The following is a 20519-nucleotide window of genomic DNA, read 5'->3' on the forward strand; positions in this document are numbered from 1 at the left end:
CCAGACAGTAGGACCAGCATCATCAAAGGCACAGAGTTGCGAGAAGAACGTGACATGAAAGAAAGCCAACGAGCAGTCCAGTGTGGCCGCAGCAGAGGGAAGCCGAGAGTTGAGACTGGAGAGGTAAAACGAGGCCAGAGCCCGTCCTCCTGCTGTGGAGTTCCTGTCTGGTTGGCCAGCTCTCGGTGTTACAGTGTGGTCATTCTCGGCCCGGCAGTCCGAGCATCCTCCCTGGCAGTAGTGAAGGTTTTACGACTTTGATTTTGATTCCGGGCCAAGCCGGCCATATGGCTGGGCTGCCTCAGCACAGAGAGTCTTTGAGCCATTTGCTCTGGGTAACGTTCATATTTTCTTCTCGGGCTTTAGATGTCTCTGCCTTGTGGCTTTTGATCGGCCTCATATTTTGGCCAACAGTCACTGTCAGAAAAAGATGGCTAGGAAATAAATACCTAAGAGTTGGTTGGTTCAGAATGAGCACATTCTCTGAGTGGTGTTCACTTTAGAGAATTTCAAGGGCTCAGGAACTTGCTTCTGGCCACATCTGTGAATTCCAACAAAGTTGGGATTCTTACACATCCCTGTGAGGGGAGGGCCAACCAGAGCAGTGCCTGGCTGTAGCGTCCTTAGTGAGTCATCAGAGCTTGGATGTTTGCATTTCAATGCCTTTTTTTTTTTTTTTTTTTTTTTTAGAAAATGATCATGTGAGTCACAGTAAAAGAAAGCTCTTCCCACTGATTTATGTTCCTGGTGTTTTCTGGGAATTTTGTTAATCTTCAGAGAACAGTGTGATCATTTTTAGATTGCATTAAATTCCTCAGAAACACTGCCATGCCATAAATGCCTTTCACTCTTCAATGTACAGCAAACATGAATAGCTGACAGCAGTTCTTCCAATAAGTTTTCTCAAATAAATGCCTGCAGTACACCCAGCCATTTTTTTTTTTTTTTGGTATTGTGGATGCTAGTGAACCCCAATACTTATCCTCTAGGAAATTTCTTACTGTGCAGAATTGCCTAAAACAAAAACAGTAAATCTTCCTCATCATCAGTATCTGTTAGGACTTTTCAGCTCCCCTTTGCTTGCTCTGTAGAGCTTTTCTTGGACCGAGGCAGGTACAGGGAGAAGTATGCAATGGGTTAGCAGCACTTCCTTCTCAGACAGATGGCAGAATCGTTACAAATCCCTGCAAATCCAGTGAACCCGCCTAAACATGCCAGATTCACTTCACAACAAAAGGAAGCCCATTTGAGACAGAAAGATTGTTCATGGACAAACGTGCCCCCAATTAATAAGGAGGTTTTTTTTTTGTTTGGGTTGAGTTTGGTTGAAACTAACTAGAATCAAACTCTACGAGCTTGTGCAAAAGTGGAAGCATATTAATTCATGTATTAAAATGACCGGTTGGGGTAGACATTTGGCCCAGTGGTTAAGAAGCCACTTAGGATCCCCACACCCCATATCAGACTGCAAGGTTACAGTCCCAGCTCCTCTGAGGCCAGCTTCCTGCTAATGTGCACCTGGCAGGCAGCAGTGATGGATCAAATACTGGTGTCCCTGTCATCCACAGGGGGAACCAAATTCAATTCACGGCTCCCAGCTTCAGCCTGGCCCAGCCATTGTGGGAATTTGGGCAGTGAACCAACAGATTGAAGATATTTCCCTGTCTCCCTCCTCTCTCTCTCCGCCCCCTCTCTGTCTCTCTTTCACATAAAATGAGAACAAATAGGAATTGTTTTAAAGAATGATGAAAGCTATCGATAGGAAGTTATAAACAGCAGATGAAAAACTCTCTGTGTCGTCTGCATCTCTCTCTTCCTTTTAAATAAAGTGAAAGTGTCGAGGGTTGGTGGCTTCGGGCTTAGCTGGATTCAAGAACTCAAATAGTAAAATCTGAATCGCTCTCCCACCTCCACCCACCCACTTTGGTTCTCTCTTCCTCTGTTTGCCTCATTTTTCCAAGCATGCTTTTCGCACAGTCGTCCCTATCAGCTCCAAGCTCGTGTGCTACCAATAAAACCTCCCCCAAAGCGAGGGAGTGCCCTGTGACAAGTGGCTCCGGCAGAAGTCCTGGATTCGATTCTCATTGTCTCAGATGGGGTGGTGTGGTGTCCAGTTGGCCGGGCTTAGCCAAATGAACTAAGAGCAGGGACAACTGCCTCCCTGGGAACTGAGTTCAGAGTGTGCGTTCCAAGGAGAGGGACAGAGCAGTGCAGGCAACAACCACTTCTCCTGTTACAAGTCCTCAGTGAGCCCTAATGTATTACAGCGATTATACAAGTCGTGTGAAGGACATCCAACAGACAGTAATAAATGTAACAGGTCAAAGACAACTGAGAGTTAAAATCTTACCAACATTTAGTTTTAGAAAGAAATCTTCAAATGCCACAGACTAGAGTTCCTTTGATTGGTTGTTTTCACCAGCTTCAACACATTAAGCAGTAACCGGGCCAGATGTGTCCTAAAGTTACTTTAAGTTTGTTTTTTTTTAACATCTGTAATTCTGTGAATTATTTCAACTTATTGTTGTTGGAACCATCTAGAAATGGTTTTCAGGGTGCCACGTTGGGAAGCAATATGGTATTATATAAACGATCTGCTAGTTATTGGGGTTTTTTTGAGGGTGGGGTGACTGTGGCTTCTCCATAAGGCCAATCTAAGAGCCCCTCCTTCTAAGGATCCTTTATTTAATATCCTTTTTTGTTTTTATTAAGATTTATTTATTTATTCAAAAGGCAGAGTTACAGAGAGGCGCAGAGAGAGAGAGAGAGAGAGAGAGAGGAAGAGAGAGGTCTTCCATCCGCTGGTTCACTCCCCAATTGGCCACAATGGCCAGAGCTGCACTGATCCGAAGCCAGGAGCCAGGAGCTTCTTCCAGGTCTCCCAGGTGGGTGCAGGGGCCCAAGGACTTGGGCCATCTTCCATTGCTTTGCCAGGCCACAGCAGAGAGCTGGATTGAAAGTGGAGCAACCAGGTCTTGAACCAGCGGATGGAATGCTGACACTGTAGGCTGCAGCTTTACCCGCTATGTCATAGCGCCAGCCCCAATTTTAATATCCTTTCCATAGTAGAAGTGAAGAGTGAATTCAACCCTGTCCTTGGGTGGAAGAGCACATCATTTTTCATGATTATTTAGTATTAAATTTTTCTTTCATGTTTATGAATACATAAAATGAAACTTCATGAAAGCATTTTACGGGTAAAACAAAAAGTGTTCCCTAGAAATATATAATACAATAGCTGCATAAATTTTTTGAAATTTTTCAAAGTGACATAATGAAGTCTGGGTGCAAGACTTTGGAAATTCTGCCAATCGAACATGTTTTATTACTAGGAGTCTAAATTATACCTTTTTTAATAAAATACACTTTTTTTTAGTGTATCTCCTTCTTTTGTAACACTGGTGTGTTTTTCCCAAATGAGTTCTCTGGAAGACACTGGTCATTTTATTCTGCTGTGTCCAATATGGGAACATTGTCTGTCCTTCTATTTTTCCTCATGTGGAACCTCAATTACAACAAAGGGAAACATGTATCTCACAAATTGACTAGAGTGGTGACTAAGCTTTGGATAGATCATAGTCAATCTGGCTCTCCCAGCTTTAGGGTTATTTAATAGGCTTTTACTATTACTTTTTTTTTTTAACCAAGTACTGCCAGCTCCAAAGCTGAGTCTGACTGCATTTCAAAAATGAAAGTTGCCTGGAGTCCAGCAGCCCGAGGAGGACGGGGCCACACCCACGTGGAGTGGCCCTGGCCCTTCCTCTCCTTGCAGCGTCTCCTCCAATGTCATGGCGCCTTGCGTCCACCATGGCCTCCTGGTGGTGCTTGTCTTAGTGATTTTTTTTTTTTTTATCATTCCAGAAAAGAGAGTAGCCGAGTCTCCAGCAGACTCAGTGATCTTACCTTGAGGTGTTAAAAATCGCTAAGGGCTGTAAGGACTTGTGCAAATTACAGCCATGTGGAGAGGCGTTGAAAAATCAATAAGTAATGAAATAGTACTGGAGTGAAGTAGCCAAGGGAGCGGTGGGTGGGAAGCTCCCAAGGACACTGTCTCATTTTGTCGAAAGGTAAAGGAAGATGTTCGGATGTGTTTCTATGAAGCGGGCTTTCTCAGGAACAGGAAGCAAAGCTTCGGGCGTAGAAGGCAGCAGTCGCTCCAAGAGCCACAGAAGCAGAGTGGGCTGTGAACTTCCGGGTGCTGTTGTCACGTCTTAGGGAGCCGTGCGTTTTAGTCCAGTAAAGCAGTACGTTGGCCATTTTCTTCACCATCTTAGGTGTCTGCCCCACAGCTGGTTCTCTATACCCTGGGTGTTCCCCTGAACCCCATTTCCTCCGCTCTCTAAGGGACCATCCACATTGCCTCCCCGAAAGCCACCCGCCTCCTTTCTGACCTTGCATTAAGGACGTCCCCCAGGAACATGGGTGGGCCTGAGCTTCTGCATCAGTTTCCCGGGGCTCCCACCCATCTGCGGGTGACTACATTTGCACGCCCCACAGGCTGAAACTCGCTATTCTAAGCCTATGACCAAAGGCTTCGTTTCTAATGGAACATTTGTGAGGTTGAGTCCCTGAGCTGATATTTGAAACTAATTGATTTTTTCGTTATTATTTTTGAAATTACGTCCTAGCCATGCTATTGCTGTTCACCACTTGTTTTGAGATTGAAAATCTAAATTTTTTGAAAAGAAGGTTGTGTTATGTTTGCTTATAGCCAAGCATTAGGGGAGGGTGAGGAATCAAATTCGGTGGACTTTTACGAGAGCCTGCTTACCTCCCACCGCTGGTCAAGGTCTGTGTCATCCCTGCCCTCTCGGAGGGCAGTAGGCGGCCTTCTCTCCTATCACGGCCATCTGGCACGTGGACGAAGCTTCTGTAGGCAAGGATGTACCGTCAGCTGCCGAACCGGAGCTCTGGCTCCAAAAGCAGGAACCATCAAGGTGTCATCCAAGAACTAACCAAAATCGTGGGATTACTTTTTCTTCTTGGAGCTTTCTGGTTCAGATGTAGCTTTTGGCCTTTGTTTCTCAATAGACCAGTGAGAACTGAAGAATGTCAAGCTCTCTTTGGGGCCAGTTGCTGTTATTCCAGCTATTGGCATTGAAGCTTTATATATCAGCCTAGAAAGGCAAGAATTGTCGGTGTTTATGCAGTTTAATGTCTTTTGATATGGTGGCTTACATCTTAAAACACCACAGAAGACACTCTGCCTATCTCTTTTCCTTTTACCAACACCTAAGTGCATTTGGAACACTGATAAAACAGGGTGATAACCATACGCTGGAAGGCACTAGGATTTGAACCAGCTGCCATTCCATCCTCAGCCCATTTGTTCTATGTCAAGTATATTTCCTGATAGTTAATGAACAGGTTCTCGTTATTTTTAATGCTCCAACTCTCTCCACGTATATCATGTAATATTAGAAATTAGGAAAAATGACATATTTATGAAATGTATATCTGTTATTCAAATCCCCCCAGAAAACTACTTTTCTCTAAAATATCCAGAAGAGTAATGAAGAAGTGGCAAATGGCTGAATTGTCAGTTCATCTGACTTTGCATGAACCCGTGTAATCCATTTGCTTTCTTTGGGCTCATCAGATTCTACAATGTCTACACAAGGGTGCCCAGATGACAAATCCAACAGACAGCAGCTGTGTTCCACCGGTGACACGCAGGGTGCTGGCCGTGCTTTGTGGACGTGCTCAGAGGGAAGCCTTCCTAAGCAAGCTGCTGCCCCGTGGCTCTAGCCGCACCGCAGTTCACCTCCGATGCGGTGCTCCATGGTTCATGACGCGGCAATCACAGTCATGAGCTGATGTGTCTTGGTCTTTGACGTGCTTGGACAGGAGGCCACAGGTCCCAAGAGGAAAGCACGCCAAGGCTCCGCTGTGTTCTGCAGGGGTTGGAAATGGATAGTGCACAGGCAAATGCATTAGAGTTGAAGAGGGTTTTGTTTAACGTAATGGTTTCAGAGACGCAAGCAATTATGATGGGCGAGAACTCCTTCAGTCAGAGGACTGGGTGGAGGGAGAGGCCCTTCTTAGGCCAAAGGTGCTGGTGTGATTCCAGGTCGTCCTACCACCAGGAAACACTAGGGGTCACCATATTAATACCAGTGTCCTAGCTCCATTGCCCTCCAGAAAGCCTACCATCACGGAATCCTTGGTGGCTCCCTGTTCTGGCGGTTGCTCAGAGCCTATGGCACACGACCATTTGCAGTTAGAGTCCCCTCTAAGCTGCTTCCTAGCGAATGGTGTTTTCCAAGGGCCACCTGCATGGATTGATCCATCATATTGGGCTAGATGTAATCACACGGGGTATAAAGACCAGTTACCCAAATAGGGAACATTTTCCTTTAGCAGCTGTGTAGACTCCATTCAGAGGTTCTGCTACAGCTCCGGTCTCTTAACACTTTTTCTCTTGCCAAGACTCATACTTCCATGGAACGTTGACTGAAACTTTCATGTCTCTTCCTTTGTCTTCAACTCTTTATATTTCCAGTTCCCAGTTCAGAAATCACTTTTCAAATGGGGCCATATGCAGTTGTCTGTAATCTACAGACAGGTTGCCACGAGGCTCCAGTCCAATCCCTTGCATCAGGATAGGGAAATACTGCCCCAGGTCACTGGGGGCCCCACCCTCACAGCCATGGGTCTCCACTTGCTCCTGTTGCATCGTACCCCCACCACCACTGCAGGCAGGAAGCTCACTGGGATACAGCCTCTGCTGCCTGGGATTAAAGAAGTTGAAGACGTGTGAACAGCACTGAAATTAAAAAAAAAAAAAAAAAGTAGTATTTCAAGGGCAACAGATGGCCATTGATGATAATGGCAAGATCGAGGCCCAGATCAAGGGCACTCCCAAGCTGAAATTAATTTGAAAGCTGCTGGTGTTTTTCACTCTCTCTTTGTTTTGATTCCATTGGTCTATTGAGTACCTCATATATAAAGAGTGTGCATTAGGCAGTACATACATACATACATACATACTTACAGCACACACAGACATACATGCACAGAGGAGGTGACCACAGTCTCGGCCTTGTCCTCGCCGCCCCTGCGACTACGTCCTGTCTTCCCCCACTGCCTCTCCCCTACCCTGCTGTGTCGTGGCTTCTTCTCCTGTACTTCCTCTTCTCCCTCACTCCGCTTCATTTACTTGGACTTGATAGTATCTGTTTATCTTCTCTAAAACTTGATTTTTGAAACTTTCATATCTTTAGAAAAATAAAATAGAGGGTGAGCATTTGGCTCACCCCCACTCTGAATGTCTAAGTTCATAATGTACACCCTTGGAGGTATCACTGATGGCTCAAGTGGTCGGGTCCCTGCCATCCAATAGCAGACCTTGATTAAGTTCCTGGCTCATGACTTTGACCTGGTCTTGCCATTGCAGGCATTTAGGGAGTGAACAGACAAATGAAAGCTCGTTCTCTCTCTCTCTCTCTCTCTCTCTCACCCCTTCCCTCCTCCCTCCCTCTTAAATACTTGGTAAATAAAAACTTTTGAAAGAGGAAATGTCGGTACTACTTTGACTTTTGTATTAGCCTTCGACCAGTTTCTTCCTGTGGGTTATCAACCCTGGACAGAAAAAAGCAAGAGGTACCCACTCACTTCCTCTTTCGAGCCATACCCTTGGTTTGGCGGGAAAGTGATTTAAGATATTTCTATGTCTCAATTTAATTTTGCAAAATCAATTGTAAAAAAAAGTGGAGAGGCCGGCGCCGCGGCTCAATAGGCTAATCCTCCGCCTAGCGGCGCCGGCACACCGGGTTCTAGTCCCGGTCGGGGCGCCGGATTCTGTCCCGGTTGCCCCTCTTCCAGGCCAGCCCTCTGCTGTGGCCAGGGAGTGCAGTGGAGGATGGCCCAGGTGCTTGGGCCCTGCACCCCATGGGAGACCAGGAAAAGCACCTGGCTCCTGGCTCCTGCCATCGGATCAGCGCGGTGCGCCGGCTGCAGCGCGCTGGCCGCGGCGGCCATTGGCGGGTGAACCAACGGCAAAGGAAGACCTTTCTCTCTGTCTCTCTCTCTCACTGTCCACTCTGCCTGTCAAAAAAAAAAAAAAAAAAGTGGAGAAATAAATCTAGAACATGCAAAAGGTGGTATTTTTTAAGTAGGTATTTGGGGAGACTTGAAATATACTTCTGACTTGAAAATTAAACTCTTGTGGGCCCAACCCTTAATTCCTACCAAATTACAGTGAAGTCGTCCAAGGTATAATCATATTGAAGGGTGTATTTGCCATTATTTGTTTTTTAATTTAAGTTCTTCCAAACCCTAGCCTATACACGCTGTACTTAAGAGAGTTCTTCATATAGCATGAAATAAGGAAGCTCAATGTGAAACGAGAGGTTCACAGCCTGATCGTCCGTTTAAACCTCCAGACTTGGGAATTCTTAACAAAGTGACCCTTGGCTCTTGGCTGCTGGCATGGGGAAGAGGCGGAGGCACCACTTCTCCCAGGTTCTTTCAGAGCACAGACAAGTTCACAATGGTGTGCATCAAAAGCCTACTACTCAAAAAAGAGGCTGCAGAAAATCTAGTTTGGTTTCGTTTGTCTCATATGTTTTCTTTCCTTTACGGACCTCCGGGTGATAGCAAACATCAGAACATTTTCTTTAAAAAAAAAAAAGCTTTATTTATTTATTTGAAAGGCAGAGTTACAGAGAGATATAGAGGGAGAGGGACAGGGACAGGGAGAGGCAGAGAGAAAGATCTTCCATCTGTTGGTTCACTCCCCAGATGGCCACAACAGCCAGAGCTGCGCCAATCCAAAGCCAGGAGCCAGGAGCTTCTTCCGGGTCTCCCACATGGGTGCAGGGGCCCAAGGACTTGGGCCATCTTCTACTGCTTTCCCAGGCCATAGCAGAGAGCTGGATTGGAAGAGGGGCAGCTGGGACTCAAAGGAGCGCCCATTTGGGATACCGGCACTGCAGGCGGTGGCTTTACCCGCTATGCCACAGTGCTGGCCCCCAGAACACTTCCTGATGAGATATTTTTCCTTACTTCATCCAGAGCTATACTTGGATGATCCTGATGACCTAGTAAATAAGAAAATGAAACAGAAATTCCTAAGGGTGATGAACCGCAGTAACTCCATGGATGGGCCGAAACCCCTCGATAACACGTGTGAATCTCAGGGCCTGTGTTAGCTCTTCTGCAGAGAGTGTCTGTAACGTTGCCCCTCTCCTTCCACGAGCCAGGGCCCCCCAGAAGCTTAGGAGCCCCCTGGATGAGAGTGGTCTTGGTTTGGTGACATCTTTCAGAGGGGAATCAGAATCCTCAGCCTTCTTCAAAGCGTGAGCCAGAAACATCTGATTAATAATAACAGTTGTACACCTTTGGTTGCTTACTTGGCACGTGATGCGTAGTCACGTAATCCCTACTGATTGGGAGCTCTTAGTATCCCCATTGTACTGCTGAGGGTGCTGAAAGAGAGAGCGACGCCGCTTCCCAAGGACCAGACAGGTGGGAAGGTCACGACCGGGCCCCGGCCCACAGCCCGGGGTTTGACCACCCGCCTACCCTCTGTGCTGTGCTGCTCCTTGACTGAACGGTTCTCCCAGCCAGCGGTTGTTCCTCTCGAAGCAAAACAGAACTAAGAGTCTCAGAAAATGTGAACACTAAAGAGTGAGTCAGAAGATAAACTTTAACTCGCTCCACCCCAGTCCTGACTCCCAGGAAATGGACAATTCAGGGGAGTAGCAGCGAAACACCAATGTGGCCCCACCCCATAAAGAAGTGGCAAGGGTCGCAGGCGGGGGTCTCTGGCCCAAGGAGGTTGCTTGATCATCACCCTTCCGCCTGACGTGTGCCTAGAACTTTCTACCCGGCATTCCACAGCCTCATTTCTCCTTTCATCAGATGCTGCCCCATTATTGCTCCTGGCAGGGAAGTCAGGGTAGAGATCACAGACTATAACCCTGAGGCCCAGAGAGGTGGTGCCTGCCTGAGTGGGGGTCAGGAGACCGGCGATAGCCAAGTGCTGGGTGTAGGACCGAGCTCCGCTCCACGGACCAGGCCAGTTCTCTTGACCCTGTTCTTGCTGCCTCACCCATCACTGTCACTCGACATTGGGGACAGGCACTGAGAAGAACTCAGATTCCATGTGCACCCCTCTCTCTGCAGGATGGCACCCCCAACCAATGCAAAGAACCTTCTTCCCATTGTGTCATTCGGGTAACTCAGTCCAGCCACTGTCAGTTCTCCAGCTTTGCACACGGGGAAACAGGCCTGGCAGCGGAGTTAGGCACAGAACCCAGACGTCAGCCCTTGTGGCATGTGACTCCCAGGCATTCACTCTTCACCCTGTGTCGTCCGTGGACCGTCCAAGGAGACAGGAAAAGGCAGAGGAAGGGGAAATGCATGGCCCTGTTGGTGTGATGAGCAAGGCTTCTGCCTTCTCTGAGGACAGGGCAAACGGAAATCTGTTTAAAGCACTAGGGCTTGAGGTTAAAATTAAAGAAGACAATTAGGAGCGATTAGTCACTGGGACTGGGGCTCCGTGGGCGTCTTCAAAAATAGGATTGGCTCTCACTGGCTTGGACCTGCTACGGCAGAGCCTCTTCTAGGCCTGTGATTCTGTGATTAACTCCTGTCCGGCAGCCAAGCTGCTGGCGCTCGTTACAAACAATGACCCCATTTCTTGGGCGCTGTCGGGTCGAGCGGGTCCCGAGGAAATGTCTTTGGCACCCGGTGATGGTGAAATGAACACCCGCGGCTGGCTCGAGATGACTCTCCCATCTTGGGTGCTCCGGAGGGGATCAGTGGCTCAACCTTTGTGTCCGGAAAGCCCAGGAAGCCGGGAGGGGGCTGGGTTGCAGCGCCTCTGAATGCATCCATTCACACCGTGGCACTTCCCAAGCTTTCATTCATTCTGAGGTCCTCAGAGAAGCTTCCTGAGCAGAGCCAGAGGAGCCAGGACCCGGCAGGGGGATAAGGTGCTTGGGGAGGAGGTCAAGGGAGATCGGACTCCAGGGAGCAAGGCACCCTGAACACCCTGAACTGGAGAGGCTCAGGGGCCGGGGCAGCTGAGGCCCCACCGCCTCCACGTCCCCTGGGAATAAGCAGGAAAGCAACCTGTACAGGCCCTGTGGGAGTTTCGCGAGGGCGGGGGGTCACTGACTGAGCCCCACAAACAGCCTTTCTGGGAGCCCCAGGACGCTGCACTGACACTGCGCTCAGTGCAGGCTCCTCTCTGCCTCCAACCCCTGTCTGCTCACGAGCTTCCCACAGCACCTGGGCCCGGGCCCACCGGCTCTGGGCCACACACACAGAGAGGCTCCTCCCGTTCCTGGGATCCCCTGGTGCAGCCCCATGAGAACCTGGGTTTTCCTCCAGCAGAAAAAAAAAAATATATATATATATATATATATAGCCACAGCATTCTCGCTGAAAGTACCTGGGGCAGGAGGGGTCAAGAAAGATGGGACGTATGGCCACTATAAAGGGGAAAAAAAAGAAAAAGACAAGAAGCAGGAGGACTAAAACCAAGTGGAGCAGAGGGAAGTGAAAGGAAGGAGTTTTGGTTTTGGTTTGGTTTTGGTTTGGTTTGGTTTTTCTGCAGCAGTTTCTCTTTTGGAGATCTGAAATCTCTAAGTGTGACGTCAAAGCTTTCTCCAAATGACTGGACACGGGCTTTTTTGTTGTTGGGTTGCTGTACTCTCGGGACCTATTGGGATGCCCGGATAAAAATTAATTAGAGGCTGTTTGGAGGGGCTTTGCAAGACAGCCTGAGGCTACGCTTCAGTCTGGTTGTTAGAAGCCACATCATCTCCGCCTCCTCGCCCAGCGAACAGACCTGCGTGGGGGCGGCCGGGGGCAGCTGCAGACCGTTCAACACAGACATCAGAACCGAGACTTCCTCCCAGAGAGATTACTTACCACAGACCAGTGGATCTACCTGCTGACAACCTCAGAAATATGTCTTGTTTCATTTGCACACTTTTCCAGGGGTTGCCCGGGCAGTCTGCAGAATCCTAACGCAACAGCTCCAGCAGAAGGGCCCTGCCTCCCCCATGCTCCCGAGTGTGACTTTGGGGAAGGCCGGGGATGACAGGCACCACAGCCGAGGCCAGATCCTCTCCCACCACGGATGTGGCTTTTTTATTTATTTTTAAGAGGAGTAACAGACCAAAAAGAGGGCTCTATTAAGCTAGCACATTTCTGCTGATCAACGGTGGATTATTTCAGATGCAGACAATGTGCGAGAAAAAAAATCCTTCTCGTCTTTATTTGCTCCCTTCCCTTTCCCTCTCCTCTCTCATGCACACATAGCCCCCTTCTACCTGAAATACTAGTTCGGTGAATGACCTTGGAGTTTGATTAATCGGGAACTGGCTCCTTAAATGCAGTTGAAAGCATGGTGGAGTCGTGGCCTTTCCTCAACCACAAGTGGCTCTCCTTGGCTGGCTCTGTTACCCTGGAGATGGGGAATGCAGGCGGGCAGATGCTCGGGTCCTCTTCTGAGGTGTCCCTTTCCCACTGTGAAACATCTTTGCCTTGTGGCCTACGTCGTGGTTAATGCCTGAGACACTGGCATCCTACATGGGCTCCTGTTTGAGTCCCGGCTGCTCCTCTTCCCATCCAGCTCCCTGCTAATGTGCCTGGGAAAGCGGTGGAGGATGGCCCAAGTGCTTGGGCCCCTGCACCCACAACAGCTTAACCTGCTGCACACAACACGAGGCCTGATATTAAGTAGTTTGGTGCAAAAACATGAAATTTGTGTGTAGTTTTTTTTCATAATGCACATTTTTCCCTAAGCTTTTTGAAGAATCCTCGCAGGCATAGATTTAAAATTTTCTGCATCAAAATAAACTTATCTTTTAATTCTAGTTTTCCTTGAGTTTTCTGAAGTGCCTCCTACTTCAAATCGCTCTATCTGCAGACCAGTGTAAAGCTATCAACTGGTTTGTCCTCAGAGTGTTTTCTGCGATGCCAGGAGTCATCAAGAGCTCTGTTTTATGGATGGAAAAACTGAGATTGCTCTTCTTTCCCAGGTCCAGAAAAAGGCATTCTGGGAGGGAGCTCAGAGAAAACTCGGCCGGCCTTCCCCTCTCGCTAAACTTAGCTGTGTGTGTTTTACTGCCTCTAATTGTTTCCTTGCGTCATGGTGGGGTGGGGGTGAAAGAAGCCAACGGGAACAATTACTGAAAGAAAAACAGTCAGTTTTCCCCCAAACAGCCGTTTCCAAAACGAACGCGCCAGCTGTGTCGGATGAAGTGGCACCGTCCTGCCCTCGACCCCGCTTTCCCAAAGGTGCGGTGTCCCCTTGACCCCAGATAAGGACGGGGCCTGACGGGGCCACACCTCGGGAGGATGCACGAAGACTCCCCTTGGAATGCTTCCTGCTGAGCCGGCACCCTGGGCTTCTTCAGCGTGGATGGACACAGGTGGCGGCGAGCCAGCCGACATCCCCTCTGTCCCTTGCTTGTGTGTCCTCACCCCTCAGCCGACAGGCCTGCAGGAGCCCACGGCACAGACCGACCACAGTGCCTGGCAAGCAGACTCATGGGGGAGCCCACGACAACCCCTCAGCCACCCACTCTCTGCCCGAGGGAGGGGAACGGGATAGGTATGGCCGCTTTCAAGATCAGGCCGCTCCTCCCGTGTAGGGCAAGGAGCGTGGCTGCACAAAGCCATGTGCTCTCCGCCCCGTGCCTGCTTTCAAAACCAACCAGTCTGCCTAGAAATCAGTCTGCAGCCAGCGTGTTGAGAACCGTGGAGATTAAAGATGGAAAAGACCTATGAAGTCTTCCAGATCACTCCCCAGGGCAGACGCATCCCCAAGAGAACATTCGTTAGTGCTGTGTCAGCCTAATTTCAAGTGTGTCAAGCAATGAGGACACAGAAGGAGAGCCAGTGGCGTCTGCCCACCCTGGTGAATGACCATCACATGGCTGCTCGCTGGCCTTTGGCGTGGCCAAAAGGGGTGTGGGTTCCCCCTGGGGCCTGGCCCAGAAGACACCAGAAGCTTCTAGAAGGTAGAGACTTCGGAGAACACCTTCTCTTTCTGTTGAGCAGGGTGACATGTTCTGTCTTTTGTGGCAGCCAGCGCTGGCCTGTCGGTAGACAGGTAGCCACAAGGGAAGAAGGGAGAAGCCGGGTGTCTCAGGATTCATTTCAAAACGAAACAAACCCTACCCCCGGGATCCAGCCCTTTGTCTCGCAGGCTTCCTCCTGGTCTTCCGTCCTGCCGGGGCTTCGCACTAGAACACGCGGTTCTAAGTGACACGAACATAAGGGCAGCTGGCCTTGCCACAGCGTGGTGAAGATTCCTGGGAAAATGCTCTTTACCCCGGTCCCCAGCTAGGGAGGAAGGACGTCACGGTTCCAGGTTGGAGCGACTTCCCCCAAGGGCCCATGGCTGCTCAAGCTTGTAGAACCCAGAGAGCAAAACTGGGGGCCCCGCGTGTTCTTCTCCCCCGTCTGTGTTGCAGCGATGAAGTCAACTGAGCTAATCCTACAAAAAATTCCAAATCCAGGCGTCCCAAAGCCCACCTCTGTCCTGTGATGGGGGTGAGGCGGGAAGTGACTCCATGATCCCAAGTGGACAGCAGGCCATGGTTTTTCTGCACGTAGAATCACAAGCCAGCACAGTTTCCTAACAGGAATGGGATCCGTCCAACAAGGCCCAGCAGCTATGGCACTGGGAGACACCGTGCCCAGCTGGGGTCTGGGAAGAGCATGGGGCTCTCGTTCTCGACTGGGTGCCTCAAGCAGATTGAACTTTTCAGCATTGACTCACAACTTGGCTGCAAGTGCACTTCTGAAGTCCCCCCACCCACCCACCCCAGGTTTCTCTTTGCCTCTAAAACATTATCTCAGTATGGCAGCTTTATTTTTTTTTAAGATTTATGTCTTTTATTTAAAAGGCAGAGTTATGGAGAAGCAGAAAGAGAGAGAGAGAGATGTCTTCCATCCTCTGTTTCACTCCCCAGAGGCCACAACAGCTGGAGCTGTGCTGATCCAAAGCCAGGAACCAGGAGCTTCTTCCAGGTCTCCCACATGCGTGCAGGAGTCCAAGGACTTGGGCCATCCTCTGCTGCTTTCCCAGGCCACAGCAGAGAGCTGGATCAGAAGTGGAGCAGCCGGGACAAGAACCCCCTATGCCACGGCACCGGCCCCAGTGGCAGCTCCTTTAAGTTCAATGCCAACAGCTTGTTTGGAGAGGGCGGTGGGGGTTCGGGGTCAGGGATTAGGATGCCAGACTGCCGTTGACGGTTCTCTGTAGGCCAATCTGCTGCGTGCATCAGCCCCATTTAAAAAAAAAAAAATCCCCCTTTCCTATCTGAGAAAAGATCAGAACAAGAAAATGTCAGTTTGAGAGCTGACAGAATTCTGATAAGGATGAACTGGAAATGGGAGAAGGGGAGGGAAAAGCGCTGTCCCCCTCAGAAGTTCTTAATTTCATGTTTTTAGACAAACGCGCCTCCCGCCTCGTAGGTGATGTTGCCCAAGCCGCTGCTGCGATTCCAGTTCCTCTGCTCGAGAGAAAGGCTTTCTGTCTGGACTTGATCTGATTTCTACGGTCTTTCCACAACCTTTCAAAGATCGGGAAGGGTCATCCTCTCTGGCCCGGGAGCTGTGAGTGCAGTGACTCCCACCAAATTTCTTCTAAGGCCTGAGACAGCTCCCACTTTCAGAAGGATCTATAGATATTTTTAGAGTTACAGAGATCATTTAAATTCTCAGGCTTAATTGAAGTGACAGAGTGGAGAATGGAGTTCTACAGATGGAAACGTTTTCCAAGTGTGACGACCTCTGAGTGCAAACTTAATACCCACATAATAAAGGCTTGAAGATAATACAATGGCCATTGTTTCTGCGGCTCTCTTGTTTTAACTGATGTAGCAAGTTTATCATTAAAGGAACTGGCTGGTGTTTTTAAATACAGGCTGTGGGAAACATCAAAAAGTGACCCCCATTAAAAGATATCTTTTTCATGAAGAAAAGGCCAAGTCCTTTGATGAATAGAACGTTCTCTGGGAGTTAAGTGCTCTCTTGAATTTTTCTGTAAGCGTTTCTGGAGGCTCGGAGACGGCCTGGTTCTTCCAGGACCATTCATTGAGCACCTACTGTATGCACAGGCACCTGTGGGGCACGTCCTGTCACCTCCTGCGACCCTCTAGGAGCTGGATGGCACAGACGTTGGCATCCACTGCTTACAGTTGAGGAGGGGCAGGCAAGGAGAGGGCAGACCCACGCAGGGTCCCCTGCCACGGTGGGGCGCACTCCTGGTCCACACCTGCCAGGGAGGCGGGGTACCCTGGGTGAGCAGGGCACATCCTTTCCTTAAGAATTCTGTCCTTTGTTCATTCTGTCGGGATGCCCTAAGTGTCCTGTATGCATCTAGTTTTAAATAAGTGATAAAAATGCACTCGAGCTGTTTTTGAATTTAACTGGGCATCCTGTATTTACATTTGCTACGTCTGGCGACTCCAACCTCTGGGCTCATGGGCTCGGACCAGAGGTTGGCCCCTTCTTCCACAAAGAAGCAAGGGCCTTCCCAGGACACTCACTTACTCCCTGATGCCACAAGCAGTGCATCTGCTAAGCCTGCGCTAGAGTCGTTAAGAGCAGGACTCAGTTAGACAAGGGTTCAAATCCTTGCTGTATCGCCTGCCTCTCTGGGCCTCAGGCTGCCTATCTGTAAAATGGGGACAAGGTTAATGCCTACGTCATAGATCTTGTGGGGACTTAGGGAGTGAATGTATAATAAAGCACTTCAGTTCCTGACACATGGTAAATGTGCAAGAAGTGTCAACTGTTTCCTGTGCTCTCATCCTCTTTTTTAAAAAAAGATTATTTATTTATTTATTTGAAAGGCAGAGTTACGGAGAGGTAGAGGCAGAGGCAGGGAGAGTAAGAGAGGTCTTCCATCTGCTGGTTCACTCCCCAGTGGCCACAATGGCCAGAGCTGCACCGATCCAAAGCCAGGAGCCAGGAGCTTCTTCCCAGACTCCCATGTGGGTGCAGGGGCCCAAGGATTCAGGCCATCATCCACTGCTTTCCCAGGCCATAGCAGAGAGCTGGATCAGAAGTGGAGCAGCTGAGACTCGAACCAGCGCCCATATGGGATGCCGGCACTGCAGACCAGGGCTTTACCTGCTTCATCACAGCGCCGACCCCTCATTCTCTTTTAATTTAAATATTTTCATTTTATTTGAAAGGCAAAGAGACACAGAGAAAGGGACAGACACAGAGAGCTCCTCCACCTGCTAGTTCTCTCCCTGAATGCTCATAACATCTGGGACTGGGGTTGGGCCAGCTCAAAGCCAGGAGCCAGGAACTCAGTCCAGGTCTCCTAAGAGGGTAGCAGGGACCCAAGAACATGAGTCTTCGCCTGCTGCCTTCCAGGGTGCACATTAGCACATTAGCACATTAGAAGTAAAGGAACCTAGGGGCTGGCGCTGTGGCGTAGCAAGTAAAGTCGCCGCCTGCATTGCCAGCATCCCATATGGGTGTCGGTTCCAATCCAGCTCTCTGCTGTGGCCTGGGAAAGCAGTGGAAGATGGCCCAAGTCCTTGGGACCTTGCACCCACATGGGAGACTGGGAAGAAGCTCCTGGCTCCTAGCTTTGGATCGGTGCAGCTCTGGCCATTGCAGCCACTGGGAAGTGAACCAGCGGATGGAAGACCTCTCTCTCTCGTCTCTGCCTTTCCTTCTCCTCTCTGTGTAACTCTGACTTTCAAATAAATAAATAAATAAACAGTAGAGGAGCCAGGACTGAGACCCAGGCCTCTGATATGGGTGCAGCTGTTCCAGGCTAGGACTTCACTGTTGAGCTGCACTCTGGCTCCTGCCCTCAGCCTCAGTGGGTCCTTCTAAAGCCTCGTCCTGCTCCGGTCTCCCCATGGCTTTAAAACTCACTCTGTCAGAGACAACAAAATTTCTTAATCTGGCATATTATCCTGTGTGTCCTGGACCCGCCATCCTTGCCAGCTCTGTTCCTGCTGTCACAGATAGGAGATAATCAGTGTGTTTGCTGGGACAGTCTGTTAAATGTAACCTTGAATTTGATTGAGGGAAAAAGTTACTTTTTTTGTTTTTTCGGTTTCAGTCCCTTTTCTCCAAATATGAGCTCACAGAGATTGGCCCTTTGGGCTGCCTCATCCTTACGGAAGTGTTCCAGAGACATTGGGGTATCCTAGGGCCCTACACGCAAGAGCGCCACCCGGGCACGGGCCGAGTGCTAGGGGGCAAGTTGACAGGAAGACACAGGACTCTCTCCCCTCCTCCTGCAGGCTCCCCCCACCCCCACCCTTCCCCAGAGCCCTCTGGGAGAGGACCCTCTTGAGGAGTAGCTTGGCAGTAGCCAGGCCCTACCCACAATGAAGGGATTTTACTGCCACTTCCTGATGTCCCTATTTTCTCGTCCAGCCTTTTCACCTTATCTGCAAAAGTCTCATGGATGGCCACACTGCTGTCCCTTCTCACGGGCCAGCGTTGTCCCTCTGTCAGCCTGCCTGGGTGCTGCCCTTGGTGGCCTGGGCCAGCAGGGGTATGCACCAGCCCCGGTAACACCACTGAGCACGGAGCAGACCCTAGGAGCCCAGGAGACAGGGCAAGGCAGGAAGGGAAGTTAGGTCAGGAGAGAGGGTGGGCACACAGCCTGCAAGCACCCACATACCACTCAGGGAGAAAAGCAGCAGCAGGCAGGTCTGGCGTGGCCCAAGCCAAGGACACAAACCAGGCCTCTTAATAGACACATGGCCCACACCCCGGAGGCCCTGCTCCTTAGCAACCCATGCCCTGGCTTAAGTCCTAAGTTGCTGCCAGTTTCACAACTGGTTTTCATTTAAAGAGCTGCAGGCCACGCTCTTCCAGGGCAAAGAGAATTTTCTGCAAACAGAGCAGAAGAACGGGAGCAGGGCGCCCCCACGGTCTGCAGGGCCAAGATGCAGAGCCACGCGGGGATCCGCACGCATGCGCCCTGGAAACCACTCGGAGGCGGCTCAGAGGGGCAGAGCGGCCGAGCTGCAAACATTACTTCCTGTAAGGAGAAAAATCAGAGAAGCCTGGCCCGGAGCGTTCCGAATCCGAGGCCCGGGTGTGATGTGTGCCCTGGCACGTGGAAACATCGGCCGTCTCCGGAGGCGGACGGAAAGAGAAGAGCTCAGAGACGGCTCCAGATGAGGATCCGCGCAGACAGGGAGCGGCTGACGCATCCCTTCGGGGAGGATAAAGCAAACAAGAGAATGCACACCTCACTTAGCAGTGACCCAGTTGCGAAAGCACAGGAGAGCGTGCCAGGATAATTATGCAGCAACTTTATTAGCCCCTGCTGCCTTCTCCACGGCCAAGTGTGAACCCCTGAGCGTTCTCATCGAGATCTTCACCTCCCCTTCCTCCCGGCCCCAAGGTGAAGATCAGAAGAATCCGAGCCTTGTCCTGGGTTTCTGTGCGTCGGTGCCTCTGAGGGGCAATTAGAACGAGGTGACTCCTCCAAGGGAGACAAAAACCCATGGCTTCGTGCTTGGAAAACCACCTTGCATTGGGTGTGCAGAACAAGGCACCTGTCCCTCTGGGGCATGCTGCACCGGAGGACCCGTGCATAGCAGCTTGGCACGTGGAACATCTTTGGCTGGTGCCAGGTGCCTTTACCCGGCCCACAAAATGCCCACGTGCACACAGCGGCCCTCACAGGAGCTCTGCCCGTCTCCAGCGTGCTGCTCTGTGTGGAAGGTGATTGTCTGCTTCCTTCCAAGCAGTAAAGCCTCTTTGTCCTGCAACGTTTTTGCCTGGTTCCCTTTGGGTGATGGTTGTGTATCCACTGCCAAAGCCACCATAGAAGAGAAATGGAACTTGCATTATGATGGCAAAATGTCACCCTGAGACCACTCCTAGACAAAGGAGCCAGTGATGATGTTGAACAGCACCCTGTGGGCTTCCCAAGTCCACAGACGCACACATATGCTGCCCCTATCAGAATGGGTGGTGTGGTTTGGGGTGTCAGTCCCACTGCTACCACAGAACTGGAAAGCACAATTCATGGGCTCCACAAACTAGTTGCAGCCTAGCTTCTAAAGCCCTCCTTTGGCGGTTGGCTCCCAGACATTCCCAAAAGCAGGTCTTTCTGGTTTTTTAAGACTTATTCATTTATTTTAAAGGCAGAGTTAGGGCTGGTGCCGTGGCTCACTTGGTTAATCCTCTGCCTGCAGCGCCGGCATGCCATATGGGCGCCGGGTTCTAGTCCTGATTCCTCCTCTTCCAGTCCAGCTCTCAGCTGTGGCCTGGGAAGGCAGTGGAGTGCTTGGGCCCCTGCACTCATATCAGAAACCGGAAGGAAGCACCTGGCTCTTGGATTCGGGTCAGTGTAGCTCCGACCTTAGTGGCCATTTTGGGGGGTGAACCAATGGAAGGATGATCTTTCTCCCTATCTCTTTCTCTCTCACTAACTCTGCCTGTCAAATAAAAAAAATAGAAATAAAGGCAGAATTATAGAGGGATGAGAGGAGAGAGAGATTTTTCATCTGCTGGTTCACTCCCCAAATGGCCGCAATAGCTGGAGCTGGGCC

The sequence above is a fragment of the Oryctolagus cuniculus genome, chromosome 18, assembly GCF_964237555.1.
Source record: "Oryctolagus cuniculus chromosome 18, mOryCun1.1, whole genome shotgun sequence".
NCBI classification, from domain to species: domain Eukaryota; kingdom Metazoa; phylum Chordata; class Mammalia; order Lagomorpha; family Leporidae; genus Oryctolagus; species Oryctolagus cuniculus.